The sequence below is a fragment of the Cynocephalus volans genome, chromosome 1, assembly GCF_027409185.1.
Source record: "Cynocephalus volans isolate mCynVol1 chromosome 1, mCynVol1.pri, whole genome shotgun sequence".
Lineage (NCBI taxonomy): Eukaryota > Metazoa > Chordata > Mammalia > Dermoptera > Cynocephalidae > Cynocephalus > Cynocephalus volans.
Genome location: NC_084460.1, coordinates 80,605,717 through 80,631,540, shown reverse-complemented (window position 1 = coordinate 80,631,540; position 25,824 = coordinate 80,605,717). Strand labels below are relative to the sequence as shown.

The 25,824-nt window shown below is 37.0% G+C and overlaps 1 pseudogene; it reads left to right on the top strand.

Annotated features, from left to right (window-relative positions):
* Nucleotides 1-13,344: 13,344 nt before the first annotated feature.
* Nucleotides 13,345-25,327, top strand: LOC134381771 (synaptophysin-like protein 1; annotated as a pseudogene).
* The last annotated feature ends 497 nt before the right edge of the window (nucleotides 25,328-25,824 follow it).

Genomic DNA, 25,824 nt, shown 5'->3' with positions numbered 1-25,824 from the left:
GAGCTCTCGCTCCTGCCCCTGTGGGTGAGTGAAAATGAGAAGTACATGTAGTTTGGGTACTGTCTTCCTGTGTGCCCAGGAGAAATAGATAATGGTTCGGTAATCACATAGCAGAGTACTACCACAAGGTGAAAATGCATATCCAAATAACCAATAGGGTATGTAAGTCAATATCGAAGGCCTCACAACAAAGTATCTCTTCTGACAAAAAACAAAAAAAAAACCCTCGTGCCATTGTAGTAGGAGGTAGAGTATGGGAAGTCACCATAAAGAAACTGCCTCACTGAAATTGACAAATTGGCTGTAGGCCACTTATATTCATAAGTAAATAGAAGTAAACAATAATGCATGATTTATTTTGTTTCAAAGCTAAATATACTTCCACTCTTCAAGGCCTTTTTCTTCTCTTGGAATATCTCAGGCTGCTCTGCAAAATAAGAGAAACCTTGAACAAATGTACACAAAGATCCACTGTCCTACTCAGAAACATTGATTTTTTTTTAGTAGTAAATTATAGACCCCTATACTTCAAAATAATATATTTTTCTTCCAGCTATACTTTTAAAACTATGTATATGAGTATATACTCATATGGTTTTTAATATATATATTATGTATATTTTATATTTTTATATATATATTTCAGGGTATTGTAGAAAACTAGACTCTGCTTTAGTTTGTTAGGAGATAAAAAGTTGTGATCTCTATAGTTAAAACAAACAAACAAAAGCAACAACAACAAAAAATGACACTAAGAGCTAATGGTTATCAAAACAATGATTTAATAACAGGAAGCTACAAGCAAAAAGTTAATTCTCTTTGAAAAGCTACTTTCTCTCTGCCTTCTGCAAGAGCTATCTGGATTAGCAATGTGAAGCACTAATTGCCTAAGTTTAGAAACTCCTGGGATTTAGAAGTGTCAGAAGATCAAAATACCAGACAGGTAAGTGAAAGATTGTTAGCAGGAACTAGCAATTGGGTTGTGGAGCTCCAGATATTTCATGTAAAATGAAAGGATGGGGGAAAAAAAGGTGGGGGGAATAACCCAAGGGAATGGTAAGTTAAAAGCTGGTGGCAGCAGGGCTTAGAGCAAAGCAATCATTAAAAGTCTTTTGGAGTCAACTTTTTTAAAACAGCTAACAACACTTGCTGATGACGGGCCTTATGGTTGCATACAATTTTTTTGGTTTTGATTCTCCTGCAGAGACAGCAGCTCATTGCTGACCTTACGTATGTTCCCAATATGCACTTTTCCAAACGACTCTGATGTACACGGAGGGTTGTTTCAGACACAGGCAGAAGACTCTGTAGACAGACATCCTACAGGATATATTTTCCTTTCTGTGCTTCACACATTATACATTGTTCCAGAAACTCAGAACTGGTTTTCTTACCCACCCACCTGCTCTGTTTTCTTTCTCTCCAGTGCTCAATTTCCGAACAAACAATTTTGAGCCAGGCCAGCAGCTGCTCTATTCTGCACAGCTTCTCTAGCCCAGAGGGAACAAAGCCAGGTGACACGCACCAGAAACAGCGTCTCTGTTAGAGGTGGGAGGAGAGGGGCAGCGTTAGTGTGGAGCACGTCTGTCTTAAAGCATTTTAAATCAGTGCCTTTTAGGATTCAGATTGTATTTTTAATTTATCTATTGATTTTATTATAAGAGTAATATGCTCATAAAAATTAAGACACATCTTTTCCTGCATCCTCCCTCAATCGAAAGAATTTGATGCAGTCTTTTTTCAGTACTATCTTATGCACACATAAGCATGTATGTATATATATCTATGAACTCACATAGTCGTTGTAAGTTGGGGCATAGTTTACATATAATAAAATGCACACATTTTAAGTGTACAATATAATGTGCTTTGACAAATGTGTACTCCTGAATAACTATTACCCTACTGAAGACACAGGACCTACCCATGACCTCAGAAAGTTCTCTCAGGGCCCTCTCAGTCAATTCTAACAGCATTCCCTTCCAGAAATAACCACAATTCTGATTTCAAACATCATAGATTAGTTTTGCTTTTTCTTAAGCTTTATATACCTTTTGTTTACAGTTTCCTTTGCTCAATTTAATGCCTTTGGGTGTCCTTCATGTTGTCACATATAAAAAGATTGTTCTTTTTTTTTTTTTTTTTTTGTCAAGTAGTATACAATTTTGTATGAATACTACAATTTTTTAAAGATCTTCCTATTGATGGGCATTTATACATACATAACTTTTTTTTTTGGTGGGTGGCCAGTATGGTATCACATATACAATTTTTATACATAAAAGGGATTGTATTTGTAGCTCCTTTTGTGACGTTCTTTTCATTTTTCCATTCAGAATTACATTCTGGGCATGCTTCCCTAAATGTCCACGTGGATTTACCTGGTTCTTTCCCTACAGCCGCATACTCTTTCTGCATAGGGATATGCCAGGTATTATATACCCAATTCCCCATTTACAAGTGTGATCTTTCATTATGAAAATAGTTTTGTAAATTAAAGTTATAAACAGTTGCATAAATTAACACAATAAAGACATGTCTAAGATAAAAATACAGAAATGTCTAAATCAAAAAATCCTTTTTTCACTTTTCAATCTCAAGTTCCATTACCAAGTAATTAGCCACATTTAACAGTTTTTAAAAATAAGCTAGTAGTTTGAGACTACTACTTGAATAAGAATATACATTTCAATGCTGGTTTTTCAACTTTAAAAAATGTCTCTTGATTCTCTGCTATAAAAGATGAGGAACCTAATATCTTTGCACTACTCCCACGCCCTTTCCCTATATCCACCTCCAGAATTATATTTTGGCTATATTGTTATTTTTACATTATAAACATCTTTACTTTCTGTTCTACCACAATAATTAGTTTTACATATTTTGTCTGGATTTTGGTTTTATAAATGTAAACTCATATAAAATTATTTCAAATATGTGAATATATAAATTTTATTCACTCAAGAACCAAGTAGTATGAATAGGACCAAAGAAATAAATGTACTCTAAGGTCAAAAAACTTCTGCTGCTTAAAGGTGACTATTCTGCTTGTCAGAGAGTGGAGTGATCCATTTTATCTATTTTTCATCAGTTTTTAAAAATTTTTCTGCATTATTAATCAACTAGAATTTGTATTTTATGTTCACATTTTGGGGGTTTTTTTGGTATTCCTGCTTCATTTTATGAGAATACCTTCACACAGATATTATTTTTTCCTTGCCAGGCACATATTGATTAACTCTGAGTGTTTTCATTTTCAAAATATTAATTTACCCACATATTTGAGTAAGAGTTTGGAATGGAGTGCTGAGGACCAGAGGTCTGGTGTCCTCTGATTTTCTCTCCTTCAGAAGAAATCTCTATTTTATCTCTGAATGATGTCAGGTTTTTTCACACTTTATTCATGACATTCTAAAGTTTCCAGGACCTACCTATGTTTGAGCATCATTCATTTGTCTTGCCTACAACTTGGTGGACTATTTCTATCTACACACTACTTTCATTTTCTTTTTTCTTTATTTAGAATATTATTTCTTCTCCATTTTTTTTGCCACCGCCTCTTCGTCTCCTTTAAACAGATGGCAGAGCATCTGAATTGATCCCCTCATGTCATGAAACTTTACTGTCATATTTTCAGTCTCTCTGTTTTATCTCTATGTTCTGAGCAGTTTTCTTTATTTATCTTCGAGATGCAGTTTGCAGCTCTGTCCATTGTTTTATTCAACTCATTCACTTTTAATTTCAGCAATTATAATTTAAATTTTAATATCTTAGCTGATTACAGTTTTACGAAGTGATGTTAAAATATGAAAAGTTATGTAGGGCTTATAATGTTTCAGGTACATTTTAAATGTTTTAAATCTAATAACTCACTTAATCCTCACTGCAGCCCTGTAAAATTGGTTCTATCATTAACCCCATTTCATGGGTTAGGAAACCAAAGTACAAGGAAGTTAAATATCTCATCCAAGATCACATAGCTGGTTCCAGTGCCCACACTTTTTACTACAGTCATGAGCCACATGATAATGTTTCAGTCAATAACAGACCCATATACAAGGGTGGTCCCATAAGATTATAATACTGTATTTTTACTGTAGCTTTTCTATGTGTTGGTATGTTTAGGTACACAAATGTTACTATTGTGTTACAATTGCCTACAGTGTTCAGTAGAGTAACATGCTGTACAGGTGTGTAGCTTAGGAGCAATAGGCCATACCATCTAGGTGTTTGAAAGTGCACTATATGATATTTGCACAGCAACAAAATTGCCTAACGACCCATTTCTGAGAACATACTCCCATCATTAAGTAACATGTGACTGTTCTACATTCCACTACCTCTCTTGCTTTATTGGTGAAATATCTTCACAAATCTTTCTGAAAATACAAATTCAATTACTTTAGAGGTGCTGTTGTTATCTTAATTACCTATTTTTGTTCAAGACTAGAAATTTCATTTGTTTATATTAGTTTTTCTCTAAGCTTCTAATTATGTTAAATGTGTTAATGTGAATACACCAACAACTACTGCTCCTAAAATAAATTGTGGAATCCTCTACCAAGTCCTGTGGGTTCCCGAAGGGCTGCCTTCCATTTACCTCCAATCTTACCTCCTTTCCTCCCTTACTTGTGTGCTTCTGCCTACTGGCCTTTATTTTTCTTTTTCACTCTTCTAAGCCCTTGTCCTCTTCGTGGATACTGCGTGTGTTATTTTCTCTGCCTGAAATCCTATTTTCTCAGTTCTTTGCTTGACTGGGTTTTTATCTTCCTTCAAGTTTCTGCTCAGATATAATCTTTCCAGAAAAGATCACCCCAGTCTTCCAATCTAAAATGACCCCCATCTTGACATCCAGTTTCCTTGATAGTATTTTCGTAATCTCTGATGAGCATGCTAATTTTTTAATTTGCTTGTTTATTTTTATTGTCTGATCTAGAGAGTTATGGCAGGAACTTCATGTGCCTGGATCACCACTCACTACCCCCCAGCATCTAGCTATGCCTGGAGCAGAGCAGGCAACTGAGAAGTCAAATTGGTACAAGCACCACTGTTCAAATGATTAGTGTTTCCACCTGACAGTGAATAATAACAACCACATCTCTCACCAATTTAAATACATAACAAGAAGAGAAAATGCAGGAGAAATGATGGCAGAGGCATTTCACACCTTATTGAGACCTCATTTTCAGAAGAAATAAATCTACACTTAATTTTGACATCTGTTCTGTTATCTATAAAATCCAGTATTATGTTTTAAAGTGAGAATACCTCACTGCAGCGGCATATTCATTGGTTATAAGCTCTACTTTTCTTTCCATTTCCTATATAAACAGTTGTGTTTTAATTTAGGGCAATATTCTACAATAGAAGACTTTAAATATCCCATTGATCAAAGGTGAGAAACAAACAAGCCACAATTACAAAGATGCCACCACTGCAAAGCACATGTATCTGTTCATATAATAAGAGACTAATTTAAATCTCATGGTGTGGAGTTACTACTGGTCCTCAGCTGGGCAGCCCTCTGAAAAGTACAATTTTGATTAAAATGCAATTTACTTTTCTATTGGTAATGGAGAAAGGGTCAACCCATCAGAGAATACAGAAAAGGGAATGTGGGGAGAGGGGGATGGATAGAGCAGCTGTTAAGTGTGAGAAATTGGAAATAAAAACCTTGAGAAAATTCTTCAGTTGATGTACATAAATATCGCAAAAATATACTCATCAAACGTGTAGTTTGATGCCATGGCGGTTTTTAGGGACAATATTGCTAAGGCTAATAAGTAAGGTAAAAAATTTAGTATCTATTATAGGCAGTGAACTTAATGTACTCCTAAGCTAAAATAGCTTCATAATAATACAGCAATATCTTTGGCAACTGCTCCCAGACATAAAGCAATTTAAAAAGACTCCAAGCCTTCCCTTTTACATAGTCACTAATTAGTTTATGAGATAATTTTTTTGTTTTTTCCAAATTTTTAAAATTTAATTTCTCATTCTAATGAATGACTTCAAGTTTAGAGCTAATGTCATTTCAAAACTATTGCTCAGACACTCTCTTTTTAAAGGTTATTAGAAACCTTACTTCAACAAAAGTAGTCAGACAAGTTCCCTTCTCCCCACTCTTGAAGGAAGGAGATTTATCCCTAAGACAAATTGAACTGGAGAGGATGTGGATTTGGGCACACCAGCCTGTCAGAGGGCAAGGGCAAGGAACCAGAATGAAAACAGGGAATTGACTGAATAGGTGCAGGTGGAAGAGTAACCGCCCCCCACAACCACCCCCACCCCCACCCCCACCTCCACCTCCTTTTTTGCCTGGCTCAAAGAACATAGGCAGCCAAGCTTATTACCAGCACACACCCACACATACAGTCACACGTAGGACACACAGCTGCAGATCATCGGAATCGTTGGAAGATTCATCTCTAGAGAAACTTCACAGGTCAGACAAAAGACTTACAGGTTTTTATATTACCTAAAGGGAAAAAATGTATTGAAGAGAAACTCAAGAAGAGAGTAACATTTAAAAAACTGACATAAAAAGTAAAATTCAAAATAAAGGAAGAAAGAAACCTTTATAAGAGTATTTTCTTTGGAGTAGTATGAAAGGAAGCCAGATTGTGGGCTGAGGAATGATTGGGAAATGAGAAAATTGAGGGAGGTTATGCAGGCTGTTCTTTCAATATGTTTAGCTATGAAGGAAATGAGAAATTTAGAGGAGGGACTGGAAGGAGTGGAGGATTAGTTGTTTATATTTCCAATTTTGTTTTTAAGGAAGAAGCTTGTGGACATCTAAGTCCTTACTGAAAGAAGCTAGGAGAAAAGAAGATGACCAGAGGAAAGAGAGACTGGGACATCAGTGAGTTAGGTCATGGCAGGGACAGAACCAGAGCCCAGGGGGAGAGAAGAGTCCATGCAAGAAGAGCAGCGAATTTTCTCACTGAACAGGAGGGCAGGTTTGCAGACTTTGGAGCAGGAAGACAGAGGAGATCCTTTCCAAAATTTGTGTTTCCTCTATGAAGTAAGTGGTGAGGTCATATGTTGAGAACCAGAAACAGTAAGGAAGAGGGGTCAGGTTTTAGAACAGCCAAGATGCCCTGGTTTCCCCTGCAGGAATGAGGAGAGGGCCAAGGGCCTGAGCCCCAGCCCACTCCTTCCTCCTTCTTTCACTCTATTTCATTCCCACTTCCAGTTTCTTCCTCCACCCAGTTGTTCTGAAACAACATCTTATAAGGTAAAAAAATAGTAATATTAATAAATAAATAAACTTAAAAAAATTAAAAAAAAATAGCCAAGATAGAGAAGAGAAGCAAGAGTTGATAGGAGCACACACACAACATAATTATTTGATGCATATTGCTCCCAGTTCATTTATTTATTTATTTATTTATTTTAATTTTTTTAACTTTATTTTATTTTGTCAATATGCAACGTGGTTGATTACTGTGACCCATTACAGAAACCTCCCTCCCTCCTCCCTCTCCCCCCTCCCACCCAACAATGTCCTTTCTGTTTCTGTTCACTTGTCATGTCAACTTTAAGGAATTGTAATTTTTATGTCTTCTCCCCCCCGGTTTGTGTGTGTGTGTGTGTGTGTGTGTGTGTGTGTGTGTGTGTGTGTGTGTGTGTGTGTGTGTGTGAATTTATTTATTTATTTTTACCTCCCACCAAGAAGTGAGAACATGTGGTATTTCTCTTTCTGTGCCTGACTTGCTTCACTTAATATAATTCTCTCAAGGTTCATCCATGTTGTTGCAAATGACAGGATTTCATTCTTTTTTGTAGTAGAGTAGTATTCCATTGTGTAGATATACCACATTTTCCGTATCCACTCATCTGAGGATGGACATTTGAGCTGGTTCCAACTCTTGGCTATTGTAAAGAGTGCTGCGATGAACATTAGGGAACAGGTATACCTTCGAATTGATGATTTCCATTCCTCTGGGTATATTCCCAGCAGTGGGATAGCTGGGTCATATGGTAGATTTATCTGCAATTGTTTGAGGAACCTCCATACCATTTTCTGTAGAGGCTGCACCATTTTGCAGTCCCACCAACAATGTATGAGAGTTCCTTTTCCTCCACAACCTCACCAGCATTTATCATTCACAGTCTTTTGGATATTAGCCATCCTAACTGGGGTGAGATGGTACCTCATTGTGGTTTGGATTTGCATTTCCCAAATGCTGAGTGATGTTCAGCATTTCTTCATGTGTCTGTTGGCTATTCGTATATCTTCCTTTGAGAAATACTTATTTGGCTCTTTTGCCCATTTTTTAATTGGGTTACCTGGTTTTTTTGTTGTACAGTTGTTTAAGTTCCTTATATATTCTGGATATTAATCCTTTGTCAGATGTATACTTTGCAAATATTTTCTCCCACTCCTTTGGTTGTCTTTTCACTCTGCTAATTGTTTCTTTTGCTGTGCAGAAGCTTTTTAGTTTCATATAATCCCATTTGTTTATTTTCCCTTTGGTTGCTTGTGCTTTTGGGGTTGTATTCATGAAGTCTGTGCCGAGTCCTACTTCCTGAAGTGTTTCTCCTATGTTTTCTTTAAGAAGTTTTATTGTTTCAGGGTGTATATTTAATTCTTTAATCCATTTTGAGTTGATTTTGGTATATGGTGAGAGGTATGGGTTTAGTTTGATTCTCCTGAATATGGATATCCTGTTATCCCAGCAACATTTGCTAAAGAGGCAAATGTATAGGCTTGGTGGCGTTGTCAAAGATCAGATGGCTGTAGGTGTGTGGGTTGATTTCTGGATTTTCTATTCTATTCCGTTGATCAGTGTGTCTGTTTTTGTGCCAGTGCCATGCTGTTTTGGTTATTATCGCTTTGTAGTATAGTTTAAAGTCAGGTAGTGTTATGCCTCCAGCTTTATTTTTTGGGTCAGCATTGCTTTGGCTAAAGGTGTTCTTTTGTTATTCCATATAAATGTTGGGATAGTTTTTCCATGTCTGATAAAAATGTCATTGGAATTTTGATGGGGATTGCATTGAATTTCTATATCACTTGGGGTAGTATGGACATTTTCACAATGGTGATTCTTCCAATCCAAGAGCATGGGATACCTTTCCATCTTCTTGTGTCCTCTCTAATTTCTCTCAGCAGTGGTTTTCAGTTCTCATTATAGAGATTTTTCACCTCCTTGGTTAACTCAATTCCTAAGTATTTTATTTTTTTGGTGGCTATTGTAAATGGGCAAGCTTTCTTGATTTCTCTTTCTTCATGTTCACTATTGGAGAATAGAAATGCTACTGATTTTTGTGTGTTGATTTTGTATCCTGTAACTTTGCTGAAATCAGTTATCACCTACAACTTTTTTTGTAGAGGTTTTAGGCTGTTCGACATGTAGGATCATGCCATCTGCAAACAGGGACAGTTTGACTTCATCTTTTCCAATCTGGATGCCCTTTATTTCCTTCTCTTCTCTGATTGCTCTGGCTAGTACTTCCAAAACTATGTTGAATAGGAGTGGTGAGAGTGGGCATCCTTGTCTAATTCCTGTTCTTAGAGGAAAAGCTTTCAGCTTTTCCCCATTCACGATGATATTGGCAGTGGGTTTATCACATATGGATTTAATTATTTTGAGATACTTTCCATCTATACCTAACTTATAGAGGGTCTTTGTCATGAATGAGTGTTGAATCTTATCAAATGCTTTTTCAGCATCTATAGAGATGATCACATTTATTGATTTGCATATGTTGAACCAACCTTGCATCCCTGGGATGAATCACACTTGATCATGGTGTATAATTTTGCATATGTGTTGCTGTATTCTGTTAGCTAGTACTTTATTGAGGATTTTTGCATCTATATTCATCAAGGATATGGGCCTATAGTTTTCTTTTTTAGTTGTATCTTTACCTGGTATTGGCATCAGAGTAATGTTTGCTTTGTAGAATGAGTTTGGGAGAATTGCCTCTGTTTCAATCTTTTGGAATAGTTTGTAGAGAATTGGTGTCAGTTCCTCTTTGAATGTTTGGTAAAATTTTGCTGTGAATCCATCTGGTCCAGGGCTTTTCTCTGTTGGGAGTCTTCTGATAACAGCTGCAATCTCTTTGATTATTATTGGTCTGCTCAGATTTTCTACATCTTCTTTGCTCAGTTTTGGTAGTTGTGTGTGTCCAGAAATTTATCCATTTCCTCTAGATTTTCAAATTTGTTGGCATATAATTGTTTATAGTAGTCTCTAATGATTCCTTGTATTTCAGAGGTATCAGTTGTAATATCACCTTTTTCATTTCTAATTTTTGTTATTTGGGTCTTCTCTCTTCTTTTTTTAGTTAGCCATGCTAATTGTTTGCCAATTTTATTTATCTTTTCAAAAAACCAACTCTTTGATTTATTGATCTTTTGTATTGTTTTTGGTGTTTCAATTTCATTAAGTTCTGCTCTGATCTTAATGATTTCTTTCCGTCTGCTAACTTTGGGTTTGGATTATTCTTGTTTTTCTAGTTCTTTAAGGTGAGTATTAGATTGTTCACTTGCCATCTTTCCATTCTTCTGAAGTAAGCATTTAATGTGATAAATTTCTCCCTTAGTACTGCTTTTGCAGTATCCCACAGGTTTGGGTATGATGTATCATTGTTTTCACTAGTTTCAATACATTTTTTGATTTCCTCTTTGATTTCTTCTTGGACCCATATGTCATTAAGTAGAATGCTGTTTAATTTCCATGTGTTTGTATAGTTTCCAGAATTTCATTTGTTATTGATTTCTAATTTTAATCCATTGTGGTCTGAAAAATTACATGAGATAATTCCAATTTTTTTGAATTTATTGAGACTTGATTTGTGACCTAATATGTGATCTATCCTGGAGAATGATCCATGTGCTGATGAGAAGAATGAATACACTGAGGTTGTGGGATGGAATGTTCTGTAGATATCTGCCAAGTCCAGTTGGTCTAGAGTGTTGTTTAGATCTTGTGTCTCTCTGCTGATTCTTTGCCTAGATGATCTGTCCCATATTGATAGTGGGGTGTTCAGGTCCCCTGCTACTAAGGTATTAGTGTCTATTTCCTTTTTTAGGTCTAATAGATTTTGCTTTATAAATCTGGCTGCTCTGACATTGGTGTGTATATATTTATGATTGTTATGTCTTCTTGATGGATGAATTCTTTTATAATGATCTCTTTTTAAGGTTTTTAGTTTAAAGTCTATTTTATCAGATGTAAGAATAGCTACTCCAGCTTGTTTTTCATTTCTGTTTGCATGGTAAATCTTTTTCCATCCTTTCACTCTTAGTCTATGTGAGTCTTTATAGGTGAGGTGGGTCTCTTGAAGGCAGCATATAGTTGGGTCCTCATTTCTAATCCAGTTAGCCAGTCTGTGTCTTTTGAGTGGTGAATTTTATCCTTATACATTAAGAGTTGTTACTGAAAAGTGTTAATTTACTCCTAGCATTTTATTGATTTTTTTTTGGATGTCTTAAGTGTCTTTTGTTCCTTTCTTTCTGATTTACTGTTTCTTTTCTGTATTTTTTGGTTTCTTGGGTCATAGATAATCTTTTTTTTCTCTTCATTGTTGGCATTTTTATTTTACTAGTGGGTTTTGATTTTTCTTGAGTTATTATGGCAGTGGTAGTTATTTTTCAGGTACCAAACTCAGTACTCCCTTGAGAATTTCATGTAAGGGTGGTCGTATGGTAGTGAACTCCTGCAGTTTTTGTTTGTCTGAGAAATATACTATTTGCCCTTCATTTTGGAAGGATAGCCTTTCAGGGTAGAGTATTCTTGGCTGGCATTCTCTATCTTTTAGTATTTTGAATATATTATCCCATTCCTTTCTGGCTTTTAGGGTTTGTGATGAAAAGTCTGATGTTAGTCTGATTGGGGCTCTCTTGTAGGTGATTTGGTGCTTCTCTTTTAGATTTTAAGATTCTCTCTTTGTCTTTGAGTTTTGCCAATTTGAGTATAACATGTCTTGGAGAAGACCTTTTTGGGTTGAATACAGTTGGGGATCGTTGAACTTCCTGAATCTGAAGATCTGTGTCTTTTCCTATACCTGGGAAGTTTTCTGCCACTATTTAGTTGAGTATGTTTTCAGTGCAATCTCCTTCTTCTTCCCCTTCTGGAATACCCATGACTTGAATATTTGAGTACTTAAGGTTGTCTGATATCTCTCTTAGATTTTCTTCAATGTTTTTCTTTCTTTCTTTCTTTTTTTTTTTTGTCTGCCTGTGTTATTTCAAACAGCCCATCTTCAAGGTCAGAAGTTCTCTCTTCTGCTTCTGCAAGCCTGTTGGTTAATCTCTCTGTTGTGTCTTTTATTTTGTTGAATGAATTCTTCAGCCTGGCAAGCTCTGCTACGTTCTTTTAAGGGCATTGATACCTGTGTACATTTCTTCTTTCAGGTCCTGTGTACTTTTCCTCATTTCATCGTGTTGTCTGGCTGAGTTTTCTTGTATCTCATTTAGTTTCCTTAGAATTATCACTTGTAATTCCTTGTTGGACATTTCAAGGGCTTCTTGTTGTATAGGATCTAGAGCTTGAGAGTTATTACTCTTTGGTGGTGTACTTTCTTGATTTTTCATATTTCTGGTATCTTTTCTTTAATGTTTAGTCATTGTGACAAGGGATTTCATGGTCCACTGGTTCGACACTATTGTCTGCCTAGGATGCTGCTGGGGCTGCCAGTTTGGCATGGCTGCCTCAGTGTCTGCTCGGTCGCCCACTGCCGCCTTGGGCATGTGGTCTCTACAGGTTTTGGGCCTCTCCGGCGGGATGACTCTCTGGTTGGTGCACACTCAGCCGGGCTGGGGATGGGGTCCTGCTGTGGCGAGACCTATCTGCTCAGTCATGTGCTGGCACTGCAGAGTGCATGGTATTTGTGGATCTCAGGCCTCTTTGGCAGGGCACCTCTCTGGTTGGCACACACTTGGACAGGCTGGGGATGGGGTCCAGCAGTGGCAAGGCCCACCTGATCAGTCACGCACTGGCGCCATGGGGCACGTGGTCTCCATGGGACTCAGGCCTCTCTGGCAGGGTACCTCTCTAGTTGGCGTGCACTTGGCCATGCTCGGGATGGGGTCCAGCATTGGCGAGGCCTACCTGCTCAGTTGCGTGCTGGCCCCAGGTCATTTATACTATTAGGTAACTCTCCAAGTTGTATTGTATCTAAAATAAAAATAAAATATGTCATAAATTAAAAAGAAGAAAAAAAAGAGTTGATAAGGAACTAGCCAAATTGCCAAAGTTAACAGTTGAGATTGGACACTGAGTTTATAGTATCCTGAACAAGCCTCCTTGTGTGATATTTCAGTATTCCAGTCAAGAGACCATACACAGTGAACAGCTTTTTGCATGTTTTATCAGAAGGTATAATGGGAGGAGAATGAGGTAAGGGGTTTGAGATGTTCCTAGGAGTAGCAGAAATAATGAACAATTGATGCAAGCTCTATAGGGAAGGAAATGAATGCAGGATAGAATTGATAGGGAAATAGCAAAATGAGATAGAAGAATTGGCCTATTAGAAGTAAGTCGAGCAGAAAATAAGGATCTTAAATAATGGCACCTCCATATACGTAGAGGTCAACCTTGGGTCCTCCCTTATCGCTGTATGCACACTGTAAGAAAGTCTTGTTAGCTCTACAACCAAAGGTTGAATAGGTGAACCTGCCAACTTTTCACCTATTCCCTGCTAACCTCTTTGTTTAATGTACAGTTAGACTACTGTGACATCCTGCTAAGAGGTGTCCTGCCCCCACTCTTATCTCCCTGGTCTTCTCATAATACCATCTCTAAACAGTAGCGAGAGTGATCTGCTCTGAGTCCAGTACTCCCTCAATTGCTCCCGGTCACACTTTAAATAAAATCTGAATTCCTAACCAAGACCTCTGAGACTCCAGATAATCTGCTCTGCAGACCTCTCTGATTTTTATCTCCTACCGTACTTACCACTGATGAGAAAGTCATGGAGAGATTAGGATGCTGGATAGGTCCATATGGCACTGAAGTCAGGTAGTACACGAGGGAGGTCGGATGTGATATGAAGCTCCCCAGAGACTTGGACTTTTAATTATTTGACCATTCATTTTAATAAAATTATAAAATAAGTTAGGGAAAGGAATAAAAATGTACCATACTGTAAACACTTTAAAGATATAGACTATAACTTATTTGTATTTTTATCCCCATCAATTAGCACATTTCCTGGTAGAGGAGGCACTCAATAAATTTTGATTGGTTGAATAAATGAATAAATTAACATAAAGATTTTGTAGGATGGATTTATTAGAATCTATTGTCCTTGACTGCTAGGCATCTATTCCCTCTGATTTTGCTTTGGGAGATCACCCAGTCTTCCCTGCATTAGTACTGTCAGCCAAGGAGTCCCACTCACTCCTGGGCATGTGGTCCAGTCTGAGCCAATCAGTTCTTCAGGGAATTTGAATCTTGGCCACAATAAGATTGAGATAGGAAAACTTTTGGAGCTGGTTCATGTCAACAGTAACACTGAGAAAATTTTCCTTAGTTCCTGCTTCCTAAATCCCTAGGACACCAAGCTTTCTTTACTTTTTCGAGAGGTCATTCTTGAACTTTTCCTTTATTATTGTGAGTTGTATCAAAGCCTTCTAATAAATTGTTTATTTTGGGCTTAAGTTAAGCAGAGTCATTTTCTCTTGCTTATAACAAAAGAACCCTAACTAAAAAGTTGAAAAGCTAACACAGTTAGGAGAAAGTATATTTATTTTAATAGCTGTTGATTATTGTTATGTGCCAAACACATAGTAGGTGCCCCAAAATTTCAAAATCTATCAGAAAGAGTCCTTGTCTTCAAACAACTTAAAGTTTCTTTTTCAGAGATAAGAAGTATGATCAAACGATTATAGTCTACGATAAAATCGGATAGTGGCAAGTGACATATAGGTGAAATAGCAAGGGAACTGAGGAATGGAATCTCTCCAGTTGGGGTGGTTATGGTAGGACCAACATCTGGCCTACACTTAGGATGTGGGCATGCTGACTTAGGAAAGGCATTGAGGATCAGCAGAAGTGGCACACGGATGGGAAAGTGTCAAGTATGCATGGTGATCAGCAACTGGATCAGACTGTTACATTCATGAAGGAGAATAATGACCAATTAGATTGCAGCTAGTGGGTTGGAGTTAAAAATCAGACTAAGAAATCTGGTTTGGATTTTGTAGAAAATAGAGCCTAAAACATTATTTATGCAGAATTGTGCTTGGAAAAGTCAGGCTTGCAAAATCGTATATGATGTATAGGAGTAAGGAAAAGACCAAAATGAAGAGACAAATTCCAAGGTATTGCAATAGCCCAATCAAGGGATAATTAGTACTAGAATGAAGAAAATTGCAAATGCTTTGTATGTGACTAGCCAGGGAAGAAAAGCTAAGAATCAAAAAGGGCAGGGAGGGCCTGAGCTGAATAAGACACTGGAACTGAAGTAGAATGTTTCACAGCTCTGTGTTTCAAACCCTCACTGTCCTGCCTTCCTTCTCCCAAGTTGTAGTCATTCATAGCCAGCTGCCCACACAGCATGTTCACTTGGACAGACCAGTGTCATCATAAATCAACAAGCCTAAAGACAAAGCTGTTGCTCCTTTTATCCTCTACCCCACAAGTCACCTGCCCTTCATTTCCCCCAAACTTCGAAGCGTCTCTGCCTCCTCCCGTTCTTCAACTCTCATCAATCTCTATATCACACAATTAGACAAGACCCTCATTCACTCATGCCAGGCTCATGGCAGCATCTCCTGATAAATCTCCCTGTTCCCATTTTCTCCCCTGCTACATAGCAGAACATCAATAAACTCTGTCTAAAGTTGATAAATTAATCTGGCAAGCATGACATCTTTCACTGCTATATGGAAAACACCCTTTCTAAAAATAATAATAAAATTTCTCCCATGCTCAGGAAATTACAATGGATCCTGCTTGCCCCAAATTTTGGTAGGTAATGACTTTTTCTATTCTTTTTGACTTCTAAAGTCTTATTGTGCTATTTGTGTGTGCATGTTCATATAGGGAGAGGTATGTGATTGTGGGCATGTGCACACACTACAAGTAGAGCCAGAGAAGATAGGGGACAGGAGACTTGGGCTGCCCTAGAGTGAAGGCCACATTACCCAACTAGGTGACATCTTATTTGCTTTAATTTCTTAGAAGCTGTGATGGGAAAAGAAGGAAATCGAAAAGGCAGCTGCTGTACTTGTATCTACTAGGGTGAGCTCTGACAAGGTAAAATCCTCTGCATCTCTGTTTATGTATTCAGCTACTTAGTATTCAAAGATTTCTATCAATTGAACACATCCACACAATGTCCAGATTTAATTCATATTATTCCAAAAGGACTAACACCATGCAGCAGTAGATAATTTAAATATATCTGTTCACACAGATTTACACATGTCTGACCCCAGCTCTGCAGGCTACACCCCAACCCTGGCCTCTGCCTATGTCTGTTCCTCCATGCCCTCCACTTAAAGCAGCGGCTCTGACCCTACTTCTGCACCCAGCCTGCTCCCCCAACCTGTACCCTCTAAGCACACCTCATACCTTGGCCAGGACAGGGGTGGGCCTGATCTCACCCAGTCATGCCCCTGATGCCCCAGATCTCTGTTATTAAAGAGATTAAATTAAAGAGGATTTGTTTCTAAAAAAACAAAATTGGTTCAGTCACATAACTAAGTGCAGGTTACCTGATAACTTAAAATCATCAAAAAAGTGGAAGAAGCTAGATTGATTCTGATAGAAAAAAGTTAGCCAAGGGTAGTTTAACATGACTTAAATGTATACTTAATACTTATTCAGAGATTGAAAACCTAAGAACAAGAAACAGTCTCAGTATCTCTAGTCTCAGTTAAATATTGACTGATAAAATGTGTTTTAAAAATGTTGTGTAATCACCTTTTGTGAATATTTTTAGAAGAACACAGTCTCCATTTAGTATTGGTGCTCAGGTCTGGTCCTGTCTGAAGTCAAACTGAGAGATGGATAATACAAGAATAGAGTAACAGTTTTCTTATGAGATGGCAATGTTCCCAAACTTAATGAGTTTAGAATGAACACAGATTTACAGGGATTTCAGATTGACACTGTTTGCAAGGTATATAAGGAGAATAGGATGACAAATGTGTTTGTTGTAAGATAAAGAGTTTTGTTCGAATGCAAGAATTTAGTAATTACAGGACTCTGAAATATTCTTTTTGATTTAGTATAGGCAGTCCATTTATATATATATATATATTTTACAAAGTCTTGGAATAGATTCTTAAGAAGCTCAGGTTCAAGCCTGTTGTTCATTACTCAAATGTCTCCATGTTGGCATTTTCTGACTTCATCATTATTAAAAATCTGTCATTGTGCCAAACATCTGGGATATCTCAAGGTTAAAATAAAAGCCACAATGGAAACTGTGACCAAAGCCACTTTTAAATGTTTAAAACATACCCACACCCAGACACAACCTCCCCCCCACAGCAGGTTTTTGACAAGAGCATCTGACTGCCATTTTTATTCTGCTCTTTGAGCCTTGTTCTTTTCTTCACTAATCACCAAACCATAATTCATCAGACTGTGGATGGACTTTGCTGCGGTTATGTTTCATCCTGAGGAAGGAGCAGCAGCTAGCTGTGGCTATAATAAACTTGATCTGCGGTGTTTTCACATATAAATTTATGTTTTGTAAAAGCAAAGCTTCTATATATCCCTTTTTTAGTCAAAATTCCTTAAGACTAATATTCATCCAACAAGTATTTATTGAGTATCTACTATATGCCAAGTGCTGTATCAGGCACTGATATTCAAAGATCAGTATAAATATATCCTAGCCCTCAAAATTATATATACCACGTATTATTAAAATTCTCAACTCAGTTATGAGCAAACAGGAAGTTCAATTTATTCTTATGAATATAGATGCATACATATATATGTATATGTACAGCTGGCTTTAGCTACTGGTGTCCTTTCTATTGCTGGGGGTTCTCAACTGCAAGTGTGAAGTATAAGTGCAGGAGACAGATTTTTGTAAGTCATACAAATAAAGATAGTAAAATTCTTACGGAGACAAGTGCTACAAGGAATGGCACTTGAGATGCTGTAAAGCCATATAAAAGAAAGAGGGGACATCTTGCTCCAGAAAGTGGTTTTTCCATTAAAGGCTGAAGGATAATCTGTAAGGGGTTAAGAAGAGAGGGGTAATTAAAAAGAAAAAATAAATGAGGCAGAGGGTACATCCCTGCAAAAGTCCTGTGGTGGAAGGGAGAGCCGTGTCCTCCAAAACCTGAAAGAAGATCCTGTCGACAGAGACAGAAGGAGAAAAAGAGTTTGGAAGAGTGTTTGGGGAGTCACATTTGCTGCTTGTTCATCTTTCCCTTCAGAGTTTGGAGTCATTTGCAGCCAAGGACAAAGTTATACAGTTTTCCAGATGGGTTTGTTGAGTGATTTCAGCAAATGTGTCTCTCTCCCACTGAAGTGTGAGTGGGATCATAAAAAGTGATGGCTACTGTCCTCAAATTTTCCCTCTTCCCCTGATCCAAAATTGAGGAGCAGGGAATTTTAAGTTCCTCATGGAAACCAGAGTTAGAGCATGTCCTTAATCAGCAGCTGGTCTGTCACCCCATACCCGCCACACATACACACATCCCAGGTTGCCCAGCGTGATGGAATGGGAGGAGCAAGCCATACCCCAAGCTTCTTTGAGGTCAGCAGGGCCACCTACCATTGTCCACTGGGTGCAATGTCAAGCCAGCCTTCAGGACATCAGTGCCATGAGCCCCACAGAATAAAGCTCTAAGGATACCAGCTAGTGGAGTCTGTTCCTGGTATGTCTGTGTGTGTGTGTACATATATATAGATGAATAAATTGACCTTTCTGTTTGCTCACAACTGAGTAAAGAATGTCAAGAATACATGCTACATATGCAAGGGTACCTCAAAAAGTTCATGGAAAAATAGAATTGAAAGATGATACAAGTATTCCTTGAACTTTTTATACACACACACACACACACACACACACGTTATTGTGATATAAGAAATTGCTGGGTAATTAGTTACTTAACATCTCCCTCCTCTGCTGTAACGCAATCTCTCCTAAAGATCAGGACCGTGTCCTTCCTGTTCATCACTGCTGGCCACTAGAGTGCCTTGCATGGAATAATCATTCAAGACAGTTTTTCTGTTTTAGATAGAGTAGTGCCATGTCCTCCGATGAGAACAGTGAAGGAAGAAGACATGTGAAGGGAAAGATCAGAGACCTGGAGCCCGATGAGATATATGAACCCTAATTATAAAATAGAACCACTGAATTAAGGTGTATTTTGAGCCTTGAGAGTGAGATCAGAACAGACAAAAATGTAGAAACAATACTTTCAGTCTAATAAATAAAGAAGGGGATAAAGAAACATGGGCGACCAAGAGAAGAGGCCTTTCCCTGGGGTCATGTAGGATCAGTAAAGTGGTCTAGAAAAGGGAAAGTGTAAAGGGTGCTGGAAGCAGACCAAAGGCTATTAGTAAAGGCAAGGAGTTAGGAGGATGAAAGGGTGTGTATGTGTGTGTGGAGCAACTGTGAGTTCAGTATTATGAAGAGCAGAGAGCCAGGCAGAGGATGAGACAGATAGCAGGACCCAGAGAGCCAAGCCAGATCTCTGTTTTAGAAAGATGTTAGAAGGATTATCATGATGTAATGTGGAGCCTAGATTTAAAGGTACCATGACTGACAGCAGGGAAGAAGCTAGATGATGAAAAGGAATAAAAATAAACTGTGGATAGAAAGAGAGACAAGATCTAGAATCTAGAGTAATTCCTACAGCAATCCCTTTAGTGACTTGAGCGAACATTTATGGAAAGAGTGAATGAATCAATCAAGCAAGCAAGCAGGCAAGAAAGCAATGCATCCGTGAACTAATGACAAAAACTATTAGCTCCTCTAGGAGCTAATACAGCTGGAAGGAAAAAAGATAAAAATTGCTGATTGTTTGGGGGACAAAAATGAAAAATTAGATCTTAAATGAAAGACAACAAGTATCTTTAAATTGTCATACGTGCAACTTAAATTACCTAGAAAAGCTTTTTTTCCCTTTTTTTATAAAGCCATGGAGCACAGTAGTTAGGATGTACTCTGTTTCTCTATGAAAGAAGGTATTCAAAAGTATTGAAACTAGATAGATCAAATTTGGTTTAATTACTAACTCTTTTACTTGAAATTTTCAATCTAATGGCTATGAAACTACTGAATTTCAAATATAGTCAGATTCTTCAAATTACATGGAACCCAAACTTGTATTTATAATTCTCATTTCCTAAATAACATAATTGATCATAACCTTCTATTGCTATAAATGCCTGTCAGCATGCTCTATAAGGCAATCTCAAGCTCAAAACATGGTCCTTAAGTTCGAGTGGCATATAGTCTTTGGTGTATCGAGTGGGTATTTTGCAATTTGCTTCCATTAATGTACAAGGGGTCTTCAAAAAGTTTATGGAAAGATTTGAATCATCTTTTAATTCTATTTTTCCATGAACTTTTAAAGTACCCTCATATTTACCTTTATCCCCAATTTACAGTCAGAAAAATTCATCCTGCTCTAAGGCCCAGAAAAAGCAAAAATATTACACGAAGTCATGCAGCTAGTGAGTGAAGGAACAAGGACAGAACTACTCAGCTTTGCTCTTGCTCCATTACCGTGCACTGCCATTTGCTCATAAAATTATAGTTTTGAATAAAATTGGATTAATTGAAAAATAAGTACTTCATTTATCACTTTTCAAAACTGCTCTGGAATCTGGCCCTGATTTTGATCATGAAAATGCTTGTGCTTTATTAATATTGCATCAAACAAATGAGCATTTATTATGCATAGCACTTCATAGCTTTGCTCTTTTGGAAATTTTTTAAACTTCCCTTAGAGTTACTTACTTAAGGCAGATGACATTTTCTGCCCTTTCTTTTTAGCAAAAGATTGTTTGATCTAAGGTGATGAGTATTCCTTTGAGGTTTGAAGCCTTATTATTCCCCCAGATAGAATATATCAGAAGCATGTTTAAGACTTTAAATTGATTTTGGTCAAGTAGCTTGTTCATGAGAATATTGGTTAGTGGGTTGGTCAATAATAGATTTATCAATTAATTGAAATATAAATTAAATATATTTACAATCTAGTTAAGATCAATGAAAGGAATATGATTGGTTACCACACAGAAATAAACTGGAAATGAGCAGCTATAGAATTTCCAGTTTTGTAACTTTCATTTTTAGAAACCAAAGTCTTCTAGAGTTTAATTTGAATTCATAGTGTGGAATAATGCTTGAAATGGCACCTAAGAGAAGAAGCACTAAATTACTTTATTCTTTAAGTGAATATTTGTTGAATGAATGGTGTGAATATTTCCTTGCTACAAGTATTTTTTTTAATTTAATTTAATTTTATCAATATACAAAATGGTTGATTATTGTGGCCCATTACAGAAACCTCCCCCCCACCTCTCTCTCCCACCTCCCTCCCAACAACCTCCTTTCTGTTTGCTTGTCGTATCAACTTCAAGGAATTGTAATTGTGTCTTCTTCCCTCCCCCACCCCAGTTTATTTGTGTATTTATTTATTTTTAGCTCCCACCAATAAGTGAGAACATGTGATATTTCTCTTTCTGTGCCTGACTCGTTTCACTTAATATAATTCTCTCTAGGTCCATCCATGTTGTTGCAAATGGTAGTATTTCATTCTTTTTTATAGCAGAGTAGTATTCCATTGTGTAGATATACCATATTTTCCGTATCCACTCATCTGATGATGGGCATTCGGGCTGGTTCCAACTCTTGGCTATTGTAAAGAGTGCTGCGATGAACATTGGAAAACAGGTATACCTTCGACTTGATGATTTCCATTCCTCTGGGTATATTCCCAACAGTGGGATAGCTGGGTCGTATGGTAGATCTATCTGCAATTGTTTGAGGAACCTCCATACCATTTTCCATAGAGGCTGCACCATTTTGCAGTCCCACCAACAATGTATGAGAATTGCTTTCTCTCTGAAACCTTGCCAGCATTTATCATTCACAGTCTTTTGGATATTAGCATCCTAACTGGAGTGAGATGGTATCTCAGTGTGGTTTTGATTTGCCTTTCCCAAATGCTGAGTGATGTTGAGCATTTCTTCATGTGTCTGTTGGCCATTCGTATATCTTCCTTTGAGAACTGCCTATTTGGCTCTTTTGCCCATTTTTTAAGTGGGTTACCTGTTTTTTTGTTGTAAAGTTGTTTCAGTTCCTTGTATATTCTGGATATTAATCCTTTGTCAGATGTATATTTTGCAAATATTTTCTCTCACTCCTTTGGTTGTCTTTTCACTCTGCTAATTGTTTGTTTGTTTGTTTGTTTGTTTTTTTGCTGTGCAGAAGCTTTTTAGTTTCATATAATCCCATTTATTTATTTATTTATTTTTGGTTGCTCGTGCTTTTGGGATTGTATTCATGAAGTCTGTGCCGAGTCCTACTTCCTGAAGTGTTTCTCCTATGTTTTCTTTAAGAAGTTTTATTGTTTCAGGGTGTATATTTAATTCTTTAATCCATTTTGAGTTGATTTTAGTATATGGTGAGAGGTATGGATCTAGTTTCATTCTCCTGCATATGGATATCCAGTTATCCCACCGCCATTTGCTGAAGAGGCAGTCTCTTCCCCAGTGTGTAGGCTTGGTATCTTTGTCAAAGATCTGATGGCTGTATGTGTGTGGGTTGATTTTTGGATTCTCTATTCTATTCCATTGATCAGTGTGTCTGTTTTTATGCCAGTGCCATGCTGTTTTGGTTATTTTAGCTCTGTGAGGTAGTATCATGCTTTCAGCTTTATTTTTTGCTCAGAATTGCTTTGGCTATTCATGGTCTTTTGTTATTCCATACAAATGTCTGGATAGTTTTTTGGAAAGTGTCTCAACATAATTAAAGCCATATATGATAAACCCACTGCCAATATCATCCTGAAAGGGGAAAAGCTGAAAGCTTTTCCTTTAAGAACAGGAACTAGACAAGGATACCCATTCTCACTACTCCTATTTGACATAGTGTTGGAAGTACTAGCCAGAGCAATCAGAGAAGAGAAGGAAATAAAGGACATCCCGATTGGAAAAGATGAAGTCAAACTGTCCCTGTTTGCAGATGACATGATCCTATATATCAAACAGCCTAAAGCCTCTACAAAAAAACTCTTGGAGTTGACAAATAATTTCAGCAAAGCGCAGGGTAGAAAATCAACACTCAAAAATCACTAGCATTTCTATTCTCCAATAGTGAACATGTAGAAAGAGAAATCAAGAAAGCTTGCCCATTTACAATAGCCACCAAAAAAATAAAATACTTAGGAATTGAGTTAGCCAAGGATGTGAAAAATCTCTGTAATGAGAACTACAAACCACTCCTGAGAGAAATTAAAGAGGACACAAGAAGATGGAAAGATATCCCATGCTCTTGGATTGGAAGAATCAACATTGTGAAAATATCCATACTACCCCAAGTGATATACAAATTCAATGCAATCCCCATCAAAATTCCAATGACATTTTTATCAGAAATGGAAAAAACTTGCTACAAGTATTTAAAATTAAATTTTCATTGGTTTTAATTCAAGCTTCAAGATGAACAGTAGAATATAATGTCTATGAGACCTACTATAAATCATCTATTCAGAATATGTAATTTTCTAGGTAAAAAAAAAAAAAAAAATAGCCTGGAGGGTTAAAATGGAGCCTGGGGGGGAATGTTAAGTGATTTCTCCAATATTTATTTCAAACTAAGTAGGCTAGAATCCAGGTTATATACATGCATTTATCAATATTAACTGTGATGGTTAATTTTATGTGTCAACTTGGCTGGGTTATGGTGTCCAGATATTTGTTCAAACATTATTCTGGATGTTTACATAAAGGTTCTTTTGGATGAGATTTACATTTAAATTGGTGGGCTTTCATTAAAACAGACTGCCCTCCATAACCACAGTGGGCCTCACCCAATCAGTTGAAGGCTAAATAGAACAAAAGGCTGACATCCCTTAAGAAAGAGGGAATTCTCCAGTAAGGTACCTTTAGGTTTTATCTACAACATCAGCTCTTCCTGGTTCTACAGCAGACTTGATTTGGATTTGAGTTGTAACTCTTTCCTGAACCTCCAGCCTGCCAGCATCCCCCACTCCTCTTTGTCAGATTTTGGACTTGCTAAGCTCACAATCAGTTGAGCCAACTCCTTAAAATAAATTTCTTTCTATATACACACATAACATATTGTTTCTGTTTCTTTTTGAATGTCCCTGACTAATACACTAACATTTCATTTAATATATTCAGAAGTCATTGTTTAAAGATTTTACTTATATTATCCAGATAGAATCAAAAGAGGGACAATTGCAATTGATTAGAAACAAACAGCTTCCTGACACAGACATCAGGAAATTTGAATAGTAAGTGCAGCTTTATCCCTTCCTGGCTGAGTGACCTTGGATAAATGTTTTGATTATTCTGCACATTAGTTTCCTCACCTGTTACTCCGTTTGCACAATTCAAGGTGTTTTTGCACATACTGTATTAATTGTTATATAAGCAGAAGTATACTAAGAAACTTGTAGTTTTAGGTTAAAAACATGGAAAACAAGGGTCTTTTTCCCTCCTCCTCTGACCTACTGTTCTCTCTCCCTTTTTCCCTCAGGGCATGTCCGCCTTCCAGATCAACCTCGAGGAACCTAAAGACTATCAAAGTCTTTTGCCAGCTGTGGAAATATTAAGGGCAAAACAGAAATTCATGTAAATTGTCCTTCTAAAGTTACTGACAGTAAAACCGTTACAGGTGCTTTTGTTATCTACTCATGTTGAGTCAGGTGTTACCTGCAGATGTAAATGTGTGTGAAGTAGTTTGGAAAAGTCATATCTTCACAGGAGATTACTCTTCTTCTGCACAAGTCTATGTTACACTTGCAGTCTCTTCCTGCACTGAATTGCTGTTCTTCTGCTTCATGCTTGTTAAATGAACATATATGGGGATAGTTGAAAACCTCCAATGAGTGACTTTTTGTTATTCTTATTGCCACTTTTTTTGTGGTTAATGATCACTTCAGCCTGGGCTAAACCTTTTACAAATATTAAAGTAGTTACCGGTCACAATATTGCTCAGGAACAGCCAGGAACAACACATTATTTTGGATCTGTGACTAGTATGGAATCCCTAAATGCATCTGTGTTCTTTGGCTTTCTGAATATGATGCTTTGGGGAGGAAATAATTGGCTTATGTAAAAAAAGTAACTTATGCAGTCCTTCAAATACTTCTGCATCCCATAGGCTAGGAGGTATTTCAGCTCCTACCAGGATATAATTACAGGGAGAAATACACTTGTAAAATATATTTCTGGGCTATGACTTTTTGCCAACATCTTGCAAAGCATTATTTGTTTCTAATAAAAGTCATGGCTTTATCAATAAATTGATGAGTTTAAAATTTTGCAGATTTTTTTTACATAAAGCCTGTGCCTTTCCTAAAAATTTAAGATATAAATGTATTCTTGAACATAAAATTGAAAGTTCAGGGGCCTATTATGAGATAATACATGTTCTTAAATGAACTATAATTTCTTCACTAAGTTGTTTGCCTTCCAACATGTTTATACCTTAAGCGCTAACATATATCTTCACTCAGAAAATAGTTGTTTTGTCATTTCATAAAAGAAAGAAAATCTTTATTTGGAATACATATTACAAGTGGATTTCAAAAAGTCCATGGAAAAATGAAATTAAAAGACAATAAAAAATATAAACTATATATCTTAACATAAGCTAAATCAAGTTCAAGACACTGTTGTAAGTGATGGTAAT